Consider the following 18,912-nt stretch of genomic DNA (forward strand, 5'->3'; position numbering starts at 1 on the left):
TATGAGTGCGATGTATAAATAAATACATGAATATTATTTGTCAATATTGCACTACTCCCCATCCACTTTTTCTCCATCCAAGGCTTAGTAAATAGATCTCTTAGACACTTGTTTGGTGTTTTGGAACTGTGGTGGGCGTTTTTGGACTTGAACCTGTAATTGCATCTTTGTGGGGCCCTTTTTTGAACACCAGAACGGAACCACTTCCCGCCTACTCCTCTCCCCTGGCTGCAGGAGCTGATGGCAACTGAAGGGGGTAGAAACTGTAGCGCCAGGCACCCAAGCGGTGCAGCACCTTGCTCCGGGTCAGCCACACAGTAAGTAGCTCTGGCCTGTTTGGCCACCCATCTGAACCTTGTCTCATGACCACCATTACCTGGCTGTGCACAGCAGCAGTAAGTTTGGTTCTAGCATAGTGGTGTCATCAGTACCAGGGATAGAGCTGAGAGTGGGACCGGAGTAGCTGCACATTGGGGTTAATTCAGACCTGATCGTAGCAGCATATTTGTTAGCAGCTGGGCAAAACCATGGGGGTCATTACGACCTGATCGCACGCTAGCTATTTTTTGCAGCGCTGCAATCAGGTCAAAACTCTGCAAAACTGCGTATGCATATGCACCGCAATGCGCAAGAACGTCATATGGGTACAAAGAGGATCGGTGCTGGGTGATGGATTTAACAAAGAATGCATTTGCACAGCCGATTGCAAGAAGATTGACAGGAAGAAGATGTTTATGAGTGTCAACTGACCATTTTTAGCGAGTCGCTGGGGAAACTCAAGAGTGTCCAAGCGTTTTCAGGGCAGGTGTCTGACGTCAGTTCCGGGACCAGACAGGCTGAAGTGAGTTCAGACCTACTCAGAAACTGCACAAAACTTTTTTGTACCACTCGGCTGCACAAGCGCTCGCACACTTGCAAAGCGAAAATACACTCCCCCATGGGTGGCGACTATCTGATCGCAGCGCTTTAAAAAATAGCTAGCAAGCGATCAACTCGGAATGACCCCCCATATGCACTGCAGGTGTGGCAGATATAACATTTGCAGAGAGAGTTAGATTTGGGTGGGGTGTGTTCAAACTGAAATCTAAATTGCAGTGTAGAAATAAAGCAGCCAGTATTTACTCTGCACAGAAACAAAATAACCCACCAAATCTAATTCTCTCTGCAAATGTTATATCTGTCACACCTGCTGTGCACATGGTTTTGCCCAACTGCTAACAAATTTGCTGCTACGATCAGGTCTGAATTACCCCCATTGTGCCCTGGAATGGTGAGCCGCAGGAGGAAGAGGGCCCCCAAATAGCAGTCATGCAGCACCAAGCTATTGTAGAGACAAAAGGAGGGCCTGTTCAGGGAAGTGGAAAAGCTGTGCTCAGAGAATGACTATCTCAAGGTTAAACTGTCACTAAGCAGTTGTTAGGCTAAGCTAAATGCACATTTTTAAAATCTGTTCTTTTTAGGTGGGGTCTGTCTTTAAAGGGTTGAGTACAGTAGCTAAAGGATGGCATGAGTACACTACCTGTAGGGATATAATGTACTCAGGGGTGGATTGGAATCGATAACCAGCCCAGAAAATTTATGGAAGCAGCCCTAATAGGGGTGGGTACTGTGCAGGGGGTCGAGTCTGTCAAGTGGGCGGGATTACCGCTCAGAAGGCCTGACTAAAGGCAGGGATGTAAAGTGCAGCCAGAGGCGTGCAGCAAAATTTTAGGGCCGTGGCATCGTGGGGAAGGGGCGTGGCCACATAATAGTGCCAGTTCACATTACACCACACCACACAGTACTGCATCTTATACACATTGCACCAGGTAGAACCTCTGAAAAACACACTGTGCCATGTAGAGCACGTTATACATATTTCGCCAGATAGAGCATGTCTAGACTTTGCACCAGGCAGAGCACATTATACACATTGCACCAGGTAAAGCACGTTATACACTTTGCGCCAGATAAAGCACATTATACACATTGCACCAGGTAAAGCACATTATACACATTGCACCAGGTAAAGCACATTATACATATTGCACCTTATTGCATGCGCAGCAGCTCCGATGGCGGGAATTTTTTAAATGCTTCACTGAGCTTCTGCGCAGAAGCTTCAGTTAACGGCTGCGACTGGCGGCGGCCTGCATAGGGGGGTGACGGCCAGCCAATTGATCAGAATCAGCTTTATTGGCCAGGTGTACTCACATACACTAGGAATTCTTTGTGGTACAATGCATCGCCAAGCAGCAACATGAAGGGGGAATACATGGCATAAGAAGGGGGAAAAACATAGCATACGTTACACGTATGAGTTCATACTGCACATTGCAACTGTACAATAGACTCGACATATTAGACATATTATACATGTAAGACTAAAAACAAAGGCTGCTTGGCAGAGCAGCACAGAGGCAGCCATCCGCGGCGCCAACTAGAACTCAAACAATGCACATAATCCAGAAGATTTAAGTATTACATCAAAAGATAAACCACACAGGCAATAAAGACAGAAAGAATAATGCATGATTGGTGTAGGCATTTTGGGTAATAACCTCCAGGGGTTGTGTATTCCACCCTCACAAGGTACCAGGTGCGGCAGCCATCTTAGGCGCACTGCGTAGGATTACCCAGGGTGGAATAGTCCACTCCTAGAAGAGAACACAAAATGGGGAGATTGCAGAGTCCTTAAATTCAGAGTAGGGTTCCACTAAAACCATCAGGTCCATGTATTTTTCATCCCATCCACAAGTGCACCAGATAAGGCAGCCATGTTGGGCGCACTACGAAGGTTACACAGTGGGAGATGAGCCATACAAAGGTCAAATGCATGTATGGGAGAACTGACGTGTGTAGGAGCATGCTATACCCTGCATGGAAAGATCCAAATGAAGCACACCCTGCCCACAGAGGAACCATCTGAGGCAGCCATGTGGGGCGCACTGCGTATAGCACACAGTGGGGTGGAAGTACCCTGTAAGAAGAAAGAGAAGAGAAAAACACATTTGCAGGAAAACTGTACTAACATTATTTTGTGAAAATGATAAATGACCTGGTCTCATGAGAGCAGTGCGGGTGGGTGTGAGAAAGTGGGGAGCACACTAATGTCCAATGGAACTGACACAGCAAAGTCTGGTCCTGGTGTGCACGTCCCTCAGTTCCCTGCTCAGCTTGAGGGGTAGTCCAGGGGGCAGTCACGATGTTCTTGGACAGAGGAGTAGTAGGCATTGGTCCTGGTGTTCTCATGGCAGAGGTGAGGAGAGACCACATGATGGTCCTGAGTTGCAGTGTTTGGGGAACTAGTTTAATTAGAGATTTTAGCGTAGTCCAAATCCAGTTCAAACTCTGGTTCTAACTTCATTCTTAAAACACATTCTTAACAGATGCATTCTTCACAAATGCAAGCAGGCCAAGTCCTGGCTGCAGGCCTTGATAATATTGCTCTTAAATGCTCCAACTATATCAGCTGGCAAAGGGGAGGTGTGCAATCAGAAGTTCAGCTAATTAACAGAGGGGATTTTGCATTGAAGAAGGATCACAGACATTTGCAGACAAACTTTCTTGGGGTGTGAAAAGTGTAGCCAGAGAGAGTTAAGAGACTCAGATATACAAGCATGAGGATGATGTTTTTACCTGTGAAGAGAGGAGAGATGGTTTTCAGTTCCGGTTCTTACTCCATTCTTAAAACACATTCTTAACAGATGCATTCTTCACAAATGCAAGCAGGCCAAGTCCTGACTGCAGGGGACGACCGGCCAAACAGAGTCTGGACTGGCGTTCCAGCATACCATTCCACCCATATGTATATATATATATATATATATATATATGTATATACACATATATATATTTATATATATATATATATATATATATATATATGTATATACACATACTGTATATATACATACTGTGTATGTACAGTATATATATATATATATATATATATATGTGTGTGTAGGAGGAAGGCTTAAGGGCGCCAAAACGCAATACCAATCTGTACTAGTATATAGACCAGAATATTAAACAAGTAAATTAATAGATAGCCTCCTTGTAAGATACTCCCTTTCGTACATTCGGGCGTCAGCTACACCTTAAGGAAAAAAGCATTGGTAAAGTGCTTTGTGAATAGTGTAAAAAAGGTAGTGGATAAGGTGTTTTTAAGTGACCAATGGTGTCATAGAGATCTAAGGAGACTAAATTAAAAAGTGATACAAATTTTATCAAATACAATTAGCACCAATACAGAAGTGAATAAAAAAGCCACATATATAAAAAAAAAAACAAAAAAACAATAAAAATACTACATAAGTAAAATTATCTCCGGAGCTACATACAAATACACAAATTCATATACAAGTAGTGGTATGAACTGGTATAAAAACAGGAGGACCAAATTCCTAATAATAATAATTGGAAAAAAGATCAGCATAAAAAAATAAAAATAGAGTTCTTAACTTTGAGAAGGTAGGTATATGTCTGGTAGCACCCAACGCATTTTGTCCTATCTGGACTTCATCAAGGGGTCATGAAGTCCAGATAGGACGAAACACGTTGGGTGCTACCAGACATATACCTACCTTCTCAAAGTTAAAAACTCTATTTTAATTTTTTTATGCAGATCTTTTTTCCAATTATTATTATTAGGTATTTGGTCCTCCTGTTTTTATACCAGTTCATACCACTACTTGTATATGAATTTGTGTATTTGTATGTAGCTCCGGAGATAATTTTACTTATGTAGTATTTTTATTGTTTTTTTTTTTTTATATATGTGGCTTTTTTATTCACTTCTGTATTGGTGCTAATTGTATTTGATTACATTTTTATCATTTTTTAATTTAGTCTCCTTAGATCTCTATGACACCATTGGTCGCTTAAAAACACCTTATCCACTACCTTTTTTTTATATATATATATATATATATATATATATATATATATATACACACGATAGTACCCTTAAACATGAAAAATATAAACCTCCTTAGTACATTCAGCGCAAACGCATACAAGGAAAAGGAATACGTCCCTGATTCAAAATGTAGGGTCGAACGTTCCTGTCTTGAATTCTTCAAGTAAGTGGTACTCGATTTGTATGTCCCAATATGAAATAAAGAAATAAAGAACACAAAAACCAATGTGTAGTAATTCACATAAAAGAATAACAGTCTCAGAATATAAAGGCGTGTGTGAATCTAGATCCAGCATACCCCACTCACTCAATAATAGATGGATATAAACATTCTGTATCAAGGTATATTTTGTGTGATATCCTAGCACATTCATAAACCCTCAAGGTGAACAGTGTGGAATAAAGATGAATGGCTGGTCGAATGTGGAGCGTACCCCAAAACTCACAGAAGAGAACGGTGTACGAAACACATCAAGGCATCTTTAAAATGTATAGTTTCTCATGTACAGCGCACCCCGACTCACACTTGACGATGTAAGATAAGTCCTATAAAGGTATCTTTAGTCAATCCTTCTTCTCCATAGGTATCAATCGTTAGATGAATCCCATATGTCCTCAGTATGGTACTGAAAAAGAAAAAACGAAAGGAACAATTTGTAGTATGTAAATCCTCAAATGTTTTATTCAAGCCGAAGCTCACAGAAGGGGGTGATGTATTAAACACACCAAGATATCTTTAAGGTGTATACTTTCTCATATACAGCGTACCCCAACTCACACTGGATGATACAAGGTGAATCCTATAAAGGTATCTTTAGTAAATCCTTCTCCCCAACATTCAAAGAGACAACACACGTGGCAAAAACTTCAAGGTATCTTTACAAAGGTGTGGCAATCTTCATATATGGCATACCCTGACTCACACATATAGATGAGGCACCATTCACATCAAGGTATCTTTATGCTGGGTACTAGAAACTTGAAATCCACATCACAATTTTTCATAAAAATGTGAATTTATTGAGCTGCACAAGAATTCCACCAACTCCGCCGCGGAGTGTACAAAAATACAAAAAAGTAAAATAGAAAAATATTAATCCCAAAGGGAGTCTAATACACAATAAAAAAATAAAAAAAAATACACCAGAAATTAATCCAAGTGAAAAAGATGAAGAAAGATGGCTACTCACACTCCTAGAAGTATATTCAATCAACGTGTTTCGGTCGTAGAGACCTTTATCAATAAATGTCAGTAAAAAAGACAACCACTGCGTTTGTTGAATAATTTAAACTCTAGGTACTCCCTCACCTTTTTAAGGTGTGAGCTCAAAAGGGAGTATCTTCACAAACTAAGTTGGAAACTTCTGACTGCAGTAAATACCAAAGTATGAGACTGACCTTGTGTAAATCTGACGAGATACTAGCCAGGGTGTCCCCAGCAATTGACCTCACCACACGTCACTGATTGAAATTGATATATTATATATATATATATATATATATATATATATAGACAAGTAGGTGGTAAGCCGCACACACCCTCAGCACAATGTGGTGTGCAAGGTCTGTACAATATAGAAAAAGTGTCCATCAAAAGTTCCCAAAGGTTCTCATGGTGGAAAGACCAGCACAACCAGCAATAGATTCATGAAAGATTTATCTTCAATTAGCATAACAACACCATGTCATGAAGCAGTAATAAAGGTATACTTAGCATATGATGACAGGCATAAGCAGCTTGGGGCATGGCAACCCCCACCCTGACAGCAGCCGTTTCGGTGCTGGCGCACCTTTTTCAAGGGGTCATCATATATATAAATTTGTTATACAAAATATGGATGTGCCTATGAGCTTGAAGTTCAACAAAATGGCATGAGCACAGTAATTGAAAAATGTATTGAATTGAACCAGGGGCCCGATTCAGCGTTTGCATGCTGAAACCCTTATTGCAGTGTGCGCACATGCAGAAGCCGCATTGCATGTGTGAACACAGTGAATACAGTGAGATGCGATGGCAACTTATATATGCAAATGCCTCTGCCTGATTGACAGGCAGAGATGTTCACAGGGTGGGAGGGGGCATCGACATGGCATATAGGGGGTGGCGTTGCAATGTTCGGGGGGGCATGGTCTGGGCAGCGCAGGCTTCTCTGGACCGTTTGGGTGGGCCACGGCAACTGCGTGATATCACGCGCAGCCACTGTGGCCTAAAATGTGGATGCCCTCTGACTGCTTTTCGCAGCTAGGCTGCCTAGGCAGGGGGCAACCCTAATCATGCAAGCGCATCGCTGTATGTTATTGGGGAGGATGGGGCAGGAGTCGGCATGCGGGCTGGACTTGCCCTGTGCTCGGTGCCCCCCTGCATGTTAGAGAAAAGGGTTGTAGTTGTGAGATTTGTTGCACCACTACAACCCATGCTGAATTGGGCACCAGCTAAGCTGAATACCGAAGCAATAGAGAGGCTGGGATTGGTTGCCCACATAGAGCCGCAGAGAACATCTATTGTGTGATCTGCTGTAATTGCTTTTGAGTACTCTCACTGTTGTTCATCCCTGGTTATACTGTATACAGATTCCACTTAAATACCATGATTGCTTAGTACTAGGTAATGAATAGTTGATTTCTTGTTATGCAAAAAATCCTTCAAAAGCCAACACTGCTTGGACTGCATCCCAACTACAAATGTATGTTTTCTTCTAATATTCTCCAGTCCTCACTGACTCAGGAAACTACAGTATACAAAAGTTTTCTGCAAAAAAACCCAAACACCTGTAATGCAATTTTTAATCGGACCCTGTAAAAATACCTGAAAAATTAATTTTGCACCAAGAAGCATAGTTAATGAAGGAACACCAGTTTGATCAAAAAATTGGGGTGGATATATTTCGGGCGCACCCGGCTGCTGAAAATGTGTAGCTCCAGAGAGAATACACCACTCTCTAAATCAATCTAGAAATATGCACAATTTGAGCAGACACATATAATCAAGCGCTGGAAAAAATAAAAATCAGACATTCCCTTATATGTGTGGATGTTCTTATGGAGGATGGTTCTTCATGTGTTTAAACCATTCATTTCCACTCACATATAGGACGGTATATAAAAAAAATAGAACAACAATACAATAGTGTAGTATGTAAAAAAAAATTACAATACACCCAGGTGATCTGGGATATTTCCCGTATGTTTTGGGGTTGAGTTCGTGATGGACCACCACCGTCTTCCTAATGGGGTTATAGACGTGAACAAGGGGTCCGTATAGGATGGGGTTATGCTTCACTCCTCCCTTGTAGTATACTGGGACTCACAATATGTTAAAATTCATAATATATGAAGGTATTTTTATCACAGTATAGATACAGATGAGCGTACCTAAACTCACAGTGAATTCAAAGTATATCAAGGTTTCTTTAGAGGGTTCTAGGGATAACAGCGTACCCCAACTCACAGTACAAGGCCTTGAAAAATATCCTTTTTATAGATCTAAATGCATTGGAAGCAGAGAGGAGCATCTGAAACTTGTGATACACGGACTCTTTGTTTGGACTGACTGAGAAGGAATTTCCGGAGCCCAACCTATCAGGTGTCTGTTACCAGTGGTTCCCTCCTTTCGGTAAGATCATGCATTACTGCTCCTATTTTATGTTACCGTACATTCCTTTTGGGATTTTTTTAAATGTTTGGACATCACTTTTTATGTAATAAAATCGTTCAAGTTTTACACATCTTTTGGTCTTGTGGATATTGAAAGATACCTTTATGTGATTGAAAATACCATCTGAACTGTGAGTTGGGGTACGCTCATATGTTATTATATGTGTCTGCTCAAATTGTGCATATTTCTAATGAAGGAACACCGACTTTCTGTTTGCTAACACTGTGTAATTTTCCATCTTACATCAGCAAAACATTTGCCTAACTGTTAACCTGTAGACATAAACCACATTTTAAATACTTGCAAATCGTCTTTATTTCTGCAGTTCCACTGCTCTCTCATTCAGCCACCACTCCTCCTCCTATTCTCATTTTACTACCACTATTTACTAGAGATGAGCGCCTGAAATTTTTCGGGTTTTGTGTTTTGGTTTTGGGTTCGGTTCCGCGGCCGTGTTTTGGGTTCGAACGCGTTTTGGCAAAACCTCACCGAATTTTTTTTGTCGGATTCGGGTGTGTTTTGGATTCGGGTGTTTTTTTCAAAAAACACTAAAAAACAGCTTAAATCATAGAATTTGGGGGTCATTTTGATCCCAAAGTATTATTAACCTCAAAAACCATAATTTACACTCATTTTCAGTCTATTCTGAATACCTCACACCTCACAATATTATTTTTAGTCCTAAAATTTGCACCGAGGTCGCTGTGTGAGTAAGATAAGCGACCCTAGTGGCCGACACAAACACCGGGCCCATCTAGGAGTGGCACTGCAGTGTCACGCAGGATGTCCCTTCCAAAAAACCCTCCCCAAACAGCACATGACGCAAAGAAAAAAAGAGGCGCAATGAGGTAGCTGTGTGAGTAAGATTAGCGACCCTAGTGGCCGACACAAACACCGGGCCCATCTAGGAGTGGCACTGCAGTGTCACGCAGGATGTCCCTTCCAAAAAACCCTCCCCAAACAGCACATGACGCAAAGAAAAAAAGAGGCGCAATGAGGTAGCTGACTGTGTGAGTAAGATTAGCGACCCTAGTGGCCGACACAAACACCGGGCCCATCTAGGAGTGGCACTGCAGTGTCACGCAGGATGTCCCTTCCAAAAAACCCTCCCCAATCAGCACATGATGCAAAGAAAAAGAAAAGAAAAAAGAGGTGCAAGATGGAATTGTCCTTGGGCCCTCCCACCCACCCTTATGTTGTATAAACAAAACAGGACATGCACACTTTAACCAACCCATCATTTCAGTGACAGGGTCTGCCACACGACTGTGACTGATATGACGGGTTGGTTTGGACCCCCCCCCAAAAAAGAAGCAATTAATCTCTCCTTGCACAAACTGGCTCTACAGAGGCAAGATGTCCACCTCATCTTCACCCTCCGATATATCACCGTGTACATCCCCCTCCTCACAGATTATCAATTCGTCCCCACTGGAATCCACCATCTCAGCTCCCTGTGTACTTTGTGGAGGCAATTGCTGCTGGTCAATGTCTCCGCGGAGGAATTGATTATAATTCATTTTAATGAACATCATCTTCTCCACATTTTCTGGATGTAACCTCGTACGCCGATTGCTGACAAGGTGAGCGGCGGCACTAAACACTCTTTCGGAGTACACACTTGTGGGAGGGCAACTTAGGTAGAATAAAGCCAGTTTGTGCAAGGGCCTCCAAATTGCCTCTTTTTCCTGCCAGTATAAGTACGGACTGTGTGACGTGCCTACTTGGATGCGGTCACTCATATAATCCTCCACCATTCTATCAATGTTGAGAGAATCATATGCAGTGACAGTAGACGACATGTCCGTAATCGTTGTCAGGTCCTTCAGTCCGGACCAGATGTCAGCATCAGCAGTCGCTCCAGACTGCCCTGCATCACCGCCAGCGGGTGGGCTCGGAATTCTGAGCCTTTTCCTCGCACCCCCAGTTGCGGGAGAATGTGAAGGAGGAGATGTTGACAGGTCGCGTTCCGCTTGACTTGACAATTTTGTCACCAGCAGGTCTTTCAACCCCAGCAGACCTGTGTCTGCCGGAAAGAGAGATCCAAGGTAGGCTTTAAATCTAGGATCGAGCACGGTGGCCAAAATGTAGTGCTCTGATTTCAACAGATTGACCACCCGTGAATCCTTGTTAAGCGAATTAAGGGATGCATCCACAAGTCCCACATGCCTAGCGGAATCGCTCCCTTTTAGCTCCTTCTTCAATGCCTCCAGCTTCTTCTGCAAAAGCCTGATGAGGGGAATGACCTGACTCAGGCTGGCAGTGTCTGAACTGACTTCACGTGTGGCAAGTTCAAAGGGCATCAGAACCTTGCACAACGTTGAAATCATTCTCCACTGCACTTGAGACAGGTGCATTCCACCTACTATATCGTGCTCAATTGTATAGGCTTGAATGGCCTTTTGCTGCTCCTCCAACCTCTGAAGCATATAGAGGGTTGAATTCCACCTCGTTACCACTTCTTGCTTCAGATGATGGCAGGGCAGGTTCAGTAGTTTTTGGTGGTGCTCCAGTCTTCTGTACGTGGTGCCTGTACGCCGAAAGTGTCCCGCAATTTTTCTGGCCACCGACAGCATCTCTTGCACGCCCCTGTCGTTTTTAAAAAAATTCTGCACCACCAAATTCAAGGTATGTGCAAAACATGGGACGTGCTGGAATTTGCCCATATTTAATGCACACACAATATTGCTGGCGTTGTCCGATGCCACAAATCCACAGGAGAGTCCAATTGGGGTAAGCCATTCCGCGATGATCTTCCTCAGTTGCCGTAAGAGGTTTTCAGCTGTGTGCGTATTCTGGAAAGCGGTGATACAAAGCGTAGCCTGCCTAGGAAAGAGTTGGCGTTTGCGAGATGCTGCTACTGGTGCCGCCGCTGCTGTTCTTGCGGCGGGAGTCCATACATCTACCCAGTGGGCTGTCACAGTCATATAGTCCTGACCCTGCCCTGCTCCACTTGTCCACATGTCCGTGGTTAAGTGGACATTGGGTGCAACTGCATTTTTTAGGACACTGGTGAGTCTTTTTCTGACGTCCGTGTACATTCTCGGTATCGCCTGCCTAGAGAAGTGGAACCTAGATGGTATTTGGTAACGGGGGCACACTGCCTCAATAAATTGTCTAGTTCCCTGTGAACTAACGGCGGATACCGGACGCACGTCTAACACCAACATAGTTGTCAAGGACTCAGTTATCCGCTTTGCAGTAGGATGACTGCTGTGATATTTCATCTTCCTCGCAAAGGACTGTTGAACAGTCAATTGCTTACTGGAAGTAGTACAAGTGGGCTTACGACTTCCCCTCTGGGATGACCATCGACTCCCAGCGGCAACAACAGCAGCGCCAGCAGCAGTAGGCGTTACACGCAAGGATGCATCGGAGGAATCCCAGGCAGGAGAGGACTCGTCAGAATTGCCAGTGACATGGCCTGCAGGACTATTGGCATTCCTGGGGAAGGAGGAAATTGACACTGAGGGAGTTGGTGGGGTGGTTTGCGTGAGCTTGGTTACAAGAGGAAGGGATTTACTGGTCAGTGGACTGCTTCCGCTGTCACCCAAAGTTTTTGAACTTGTCACTGACTTATTATGAATGCGCTGCAGGTGACGTATAAGGGAGGATGTTCCGAGGTGGTTAACGTCCTTACCCCTACTTATTACAGCTTGACAAAGGGAACACACGGCTTGACACCTGTTGTCCGCATTTCTGGTGAAATACCTCCACACCGAAGAGCTGATTTTTTTGGTATTTTCACCTGGCATGTCAACGGCCATATTCCTCCCACGGACAACAGGTGTCTCCCCGGGTGCCTGACTTAAACAAACCACCTCACCATCAGAATCCTCCTGGTCAATTTCCTCCCCAGCGCCAGCAACACCCATATCCTCCTCATCCTGGTGTACTACAACACTGACATCTTCAATCTGACTATCAGGAACTGGATTGCGGGTGCTCCTTCCAGCACTTGCAGGGGGCGTGCAAATGGTGGAAGGCGCATGCTCTTCACGTCCAGTGTTGGGAAGGTCAGGCATCGCAACCGACACAATTGGACTCTCCTTGTGGATTTGGGATTTCGAAGAATGCACAGTTCTTTGCTGTGCTGCTTTTGCCAGCTTGAGTCTTTTCATTTTTCTAGCGAGAGGCTGAGTGCTTCCATCCTCATGTGAAGCTGAACCACTAGCCATGAACATAGGCCAGGGCCTCAGCCGTTCCTTGCCACTCCGTGTGGTAAATGGCATATTGGCAAGTTTACGCTTCTCCTCCGACAATTTTATTTTAGGTTTTGGAGTCCTTTTCTTACTGATATTTGGTGTTTTGGATTTGACATGCTCTGTACTATGACATTGGGCATCGGCCTTGGCAGACGACGTTGCTGGCATTTCATCGTCTCGGCCATGACTAGTGGCAGCAGCTTCAGCACGAGGTGGAAGTGGATCTTGATCTTTCCCTAATTTTGGAACCTCAACATTTTTGTTCTCCATATTTTAATAGGCACAACTAAAAGGCACCTCAGGTAAACAATGGAGATGGATGGATTGGATACTAGTATACAATTATGGACAGGCTGCCGAGTGCCGACACAGAGGTAGCCACAGCCGTGAACTACCGCACTGTACTGTGTCTGCTGCTAATATAGACTGGTTGATAAAGAGATAGTATACTCGTAACTAGTATGTATGTATAAAGAAAGAAAAAAAAACCACGGTTAGGTGGTATATACAATTATGGACGGGCTGCCGAGTGCCGACACAGAGGTAGCCACAGCCGTGAACTACCGCACTGTACTGTGTCTGCTGCTAATATAGACTGGTTGATAAAGAGATAGTATACTCGTAACTAGTATGTATGTATAAAGAAAGAAAAAAAAACCACGGTTAGGTGGTATATACAATTATGGACGGGCTGCCGAGTGCCGACACAGAGGTAGCCACAGCCGTGAACTACCGCACTGTACTGTGTCTGCTGCTAATATATAGACTGGTTGATAAAGAGATAGTATACTCGTAACTAGTATGTATGTATAAAGAAAGAAAAAAAAACCACGGTTAGGTGGTATATACAATTATGGACGGGCTGCCGAGTGCCGACACAGAGGTAGCCACAGCCGTGAACTACCGCACTGTACTGTGTCTGCTGCTAATATAGACTGGTTGATAAAGAGATAGTATACTCGTAACTAGTATGTATGTATAAAGAAAGAAAAAAAAACCACGGTTAGGTGGTATATACAATTATGGACGGGCTGCCGAGTGCCGACACAGAGGTAGCCACAGCCGTGAACTACCGCACTGTACTGTGTCTGCTGCTAATATATAGACTGGTTGATAAAGAGATAGTATACTCGTAACTAGTATGTATGTATAAAGAAAGAAAAAAAAAACACGGTTAGGTGGTATATACAATTATGGACGGGCTGCCGAGTGCCGACACAGAGGTAGCCACAGCCGTGAACTACCGCACTGTACTGTGTCTGCTGCTAATATATAGACTGGTTGATAAAGAGATAGTATACTCGTAACTAGTATGTATGTATAAAGAAAGAAAAAAAAACCACGGTTAGGTGGTATATACAATTATGGACGGGCTGCCGAGTGCCGACACAGAGGTAGCCACAGCCGTGAACTACCGCACTGTACTGTGTCTGCTGCTAATATATAGACTGGTTGATAAAGAGATAGTATACTCGTAACTAGTATGTATGTATAAAGAAAGAAAAAAAAACCACGGTTAGGTGGTATATACAATTATGGACGGGCTGCCGAGTGCCGACACAGAGGTAGCCACAGCCGTGAACTACCGCACTGTACTGTGTCTGCTGCTAATATAGACTGGTTGATAAAGAGATAGTATACTCGTAACTAGTATGTATGTATAAAGAAAGAAAAAAAAACCACGGTTAGGTGGTATATACAATTATGGACGGGCTGCCGAGTGCCGACACAGAGGTAGCCACAGCCGTGAACTACCGCACTGTACTGTGTCTGCTGATAATATAGACTGGTTGATAAAGAGATAGTATACTACTAATATTATATATACTGGTGGTCAGGTCACTGGTCACTAGTCACACTGGCAGTGGCACTCCTGCAGCAAAAGTGTGCACTGTTTAATTTTACTATAATATTATGTACTCCTGGCTCCTGCTATAACCTATAACTGGCACTGCAGTAGTGCTCCCCAGTCTCCCCCACAATTATAAGCTGTGTGAGCTGAGCAGTCAGACAGATATATAATATATATAGATGATGCAGCACACTGGCCTGAGCCTGAGCAGTGCACACAGATATGGTATGTGACTGACTGAGTCACTGTGTGTATCGCTTTTTTCAGGCAGAGAACGGATATATTAAATAAACTGCACTGTGTGTCTGGTGGTCACTCACTATATAATATATTATGTACTCCTGGCTCCTGCTATAACCTATAACTGGCACTGCAGTAGTGCTCCCCAGTCTCCCCCACAATTATAAGCTGTGTGAGCTGAGCAGTCAGACAGATATATATAATATTATATATAGATAATAGATGATGCAGCACACTGGCCTGAGCCTGAGCAGTGCACACAGATATGGTATGTGACTGAGTCACTGTGTGCTGTGTATCGCTTTTTTCAGGCAGAGAACGGATTATAGATAAAACTGGTGGTCACTATCAGCAAAACTCTGCACTGTACTGAGTACTCCTAATGCTCCCCAAAATTAGTAAATCAAGTGTCTCTCTAATCTATTCTAAACGGAGAGGACGCCAGCCACGTCCTCTCCCTATCAATCTCAATGCACGTGTGAAAATGGCGGCGACGCGCGGCTCCTTATATAGAATCTGAGTCTCGCGATAGAATCCGAGCCTCGCGAGAATCCGACAGCGTCATGATGACGTTCGGGCGCGCTCGGGTTAACCGAGCAAGGCGGGAAGATCTGAGTCGCTCGGACCCGTGAAAAAAAACATGAAGTTCTGGCGGGTTCGGATTCAGAGAAACCGAACCCGCTCATCTCTACTATTTACCCCATCCACACTATGGCCAGGCTGGCAACATCCCCCATTAATCCTTGTTTTCCTTTATTCTGTCCCCTGGTACCCCCTCCATCCTTCTCCCTCAGTCTCCTACATCTCATCCTCTCTCCTCTCCTCTGTCTCCCATCCTCCCCTCTGCCTCCCTTCCCCTCCTCTTCTGTTTCCCCATTGGAATCTACTTCTGCCCCCTCACAGGCTCTCTACCCCAATACTCAACCCTCCTCTGCCTGTCACCTCACCTCTCCTCCACCACTATCATTATACACTCCCTCCATACAGTCTCCCTTCCTAGACAAGGACCCAACACCATCATTACACCTTCTATATCCCTTCCTTCCAAATTAATCTTACCTCAACGCTCCAGCAACCCTGATAATCTCATTCACATCTCTCCCACAAACTCCTACCTCGTATCCTGTGCCCTCTGGAATGCCAGATCTGTTTGCAACAAACTGGCCACAACTCATGACCTTTTCATTTCCAATTCCCTGCACCTCCTGGCCATTACATAAACCTGGATTACTCCCTATGACACCACTTCTGCTGCTGCTTTCTCTGCTGGGGGCCTCACATTCTCATACACACTCCGTCCCGGGGGTTGCCATGGTGGTGGTGTTAGGATCCTTTTACCCTCTACCTACACATATCAACTTATACCTCCAGAACCATCCCTTATATTCTCTACATTTGAGGTCCACTGCGATACGCCTCTTAGATTTGCTGTAATTTACCGTTCACCTGGCATTTCCTCCAAATTCCTTGACAACTTTGCTTCCTTGCTACCTCACTTCCTCTCTTCTGACATTCCCTCCATTATCCTAGATGATTTCAACATCCCTATCAATAACCCCACAAAATCACCTGCCTCTAAACTCTTTAACCTCACCTCTTCACTTGGTCTCTCCCAGTGGACCACCTCACCCTCCCATGTGAATGGGAGCTCACTGGATCTGGTTTTCACTCACCGCTGCAATATTTCTGACTTCTCCAATTCCCCTTTTCCCCTCTTTGACCACCACCTGATCTCTTTCAATTTATCTATCTCTGCTTCCCCATCTCTCCCTCCTAAGGCTACCATCAGTAAGTGTAACATTGAGGCATTTGACACCTCATCCCTATCCTCCCTGTTCGACTTACTTCTCTCTCCTATTCTCTCTCACACATTCCCTGAACAAGCCACATCCCTATACAATGCATCTTTTACTTCTGCTCTTGACTCTGTCGCTCCACCAAACACTATTCACCCTCGCGGATCAACACCTCAACCCTGGCACACCAAATGCACCAGATATCTACAAAAATGCTCACGTACTGCCAAGCGACAGTGGCGAAAATCACACTCTAAGGCAGACTTCCTCCATTTCAAATTCATGCTCTCATCCTTCAGTGCTGCCCTTTTCCTTGTTAAACAATCATACTTCAAAATTCTCATTTCTGCCCAGTCTTCCAAACCCAGGCACCTATTTGCCACTGTCAACTCCCTCCTCTGCCCACTACCACCTCCTCTTACTTCCTCATTGTCTGCTCTTGACTTTGCCACTTATTTTACATCCACGATTGACTCCATACATCGGGACATCACATCCCACCAGACCAGCAACCAGTCACCACCCATCCCTTGTCACCCCTCCCCTCTCACCAACTCTGACATCTTTCTCCCATGTATCTGGTGAGGAAGTCATGGCCCTCATCCGTTCCTCCCCCCCACATCCCCACTTGACCCTATCCCCCCCACCTCCTCTGTTACCTCTCTCCTTCTGCCTGTTCCCATCTTGCCCACCTTCTCAATCTCTCCCTCTTATCAGGCACTGTCCCCTCTGCCTTCAAGCATGCACTCATCTCCCCTATTCTAAAAAATTCTACCCTTGATCCAAACACCATCTCCAACTATCGATCCATCTCTCTCCTCCCTTTTGCCTCCAAACTCCTTGAGCGTATTGTCTATAACCACCTCACTGCCTTTCTTTCCTCCCACTCACTGCTTGACCCATTCCAGTCTGGTTTCCGTTCTCTCCACTTCACTGAAACTGCCCTCACAAAAGTCACAATGACCTCCATGCAGCCAAATCTAAGGGCCACTACTCTCTGCTTATTCTTCTTGACCTCTCTGCTGCTTTTGACACTGTGGACCACCCTCTCCTTCTGTAAATCCTTCATTCTCTTGGTTTGCATGATACTGCCTTCTCCTGGCTGGCCTCCTACCTCTCTGATCGTTCCTTCTCTGTCTCCTCTCATGACACTACCTCCCCCCCATTTCCACTAACTGTTGGTGTCACCCAAGGTTCTGTTCTTTGTCCTCTCCTTTTCTCTCTCTATACATACTCTTTAGGTGAACTCATTAGTTTTTTTAACTTCCAAAATCACCTCTATGCTGATGACACTCAAATCTACCTTTCCTTCCATGATCTCTCCCCCCGGCTTTCTTCACTCGTACCTCTAACTGTCTCTCTGCTATCTCTTCCTGGATGTCCCAGCCCTTTCTTAAATTCAACATGTCTAAAACTGAGCTGATCATCTTCCCACCCTCCCGCACAACCTCACCTTCCCACAATCTCATTATCCATTGATGCCATGACTATCTCCTCTAGCCCCCAAGTACGCTGTCTTGGCGTAATCCTTGACTCCTCCCTCTCATTCAAAGCACACATTCAGCACCTCTCACAAACTTGTCATTTTCATCTCAAAAACATTTCCAGGATCAGACCCTTTCTGACCCAGGATGCCACCAAGACCATTATCCTCACTGATTATTTCCAGACTGGATTACTGTAATCTCCTCCTAACTGGCATCCCTGACAATTACCTCTCTCCACTCCAATCTATCCTCAATGCTGCAGCCTGGCTCATCTTCCTCACCAAACGCCTATGTCCACCTCCCCTCTCCTACAAGCCCTTCACTGGCTTCCTTTCCCTTTCAGAATCTAATTCAAACTTCTGACACTCACTTACAAAGCACTCACCCACTCCTCTCTCAGTTACATCTCTGACCTTATCTCCCTTTACTCTCCCACCCGTCCTCTTCGCTCTGCTAATGCACGCCGACTCTCCTGTCTTCTGATTACTTCCTCCCACTCCTATCTCCAAGATTTTTCACGTGCTGCTCCCTTACTCTGGAATTCTCTACCTCTCCCCTCAGACTCTCCACCTCTCTACAGAACTTCAAACGGGCTCTCAAGACACACTTCTTCACCAAACCCAGCCAAATATCATCCTAACCCTCTGTCCCACGCTCGGTCTACCCAATCTGTGCCACCCCTGTCTGTCTGCCGCTCCCCTTTAGAATGTAAGCTCTCACAAGTAGGGCCCTCTTCCCTCATGTGATTATCCTTTTCTTACTTTAATAATCCTCATC

The sequence above is a fragment of the Pseudophryne corroboree genome, chromosome 1, assembly GCF_028390025.1.
Source record: "Pseudophryne corroboree isolate aPseCor3 chromosome 1, aPseCor3.hap2, whole genome shotgun sequence".
NCBI lineage: Eukaryota > Metazoa > Chordata > Amphibia > Anura > Myobatrachidae > Pseudophryne > Pseudophryne corroboree.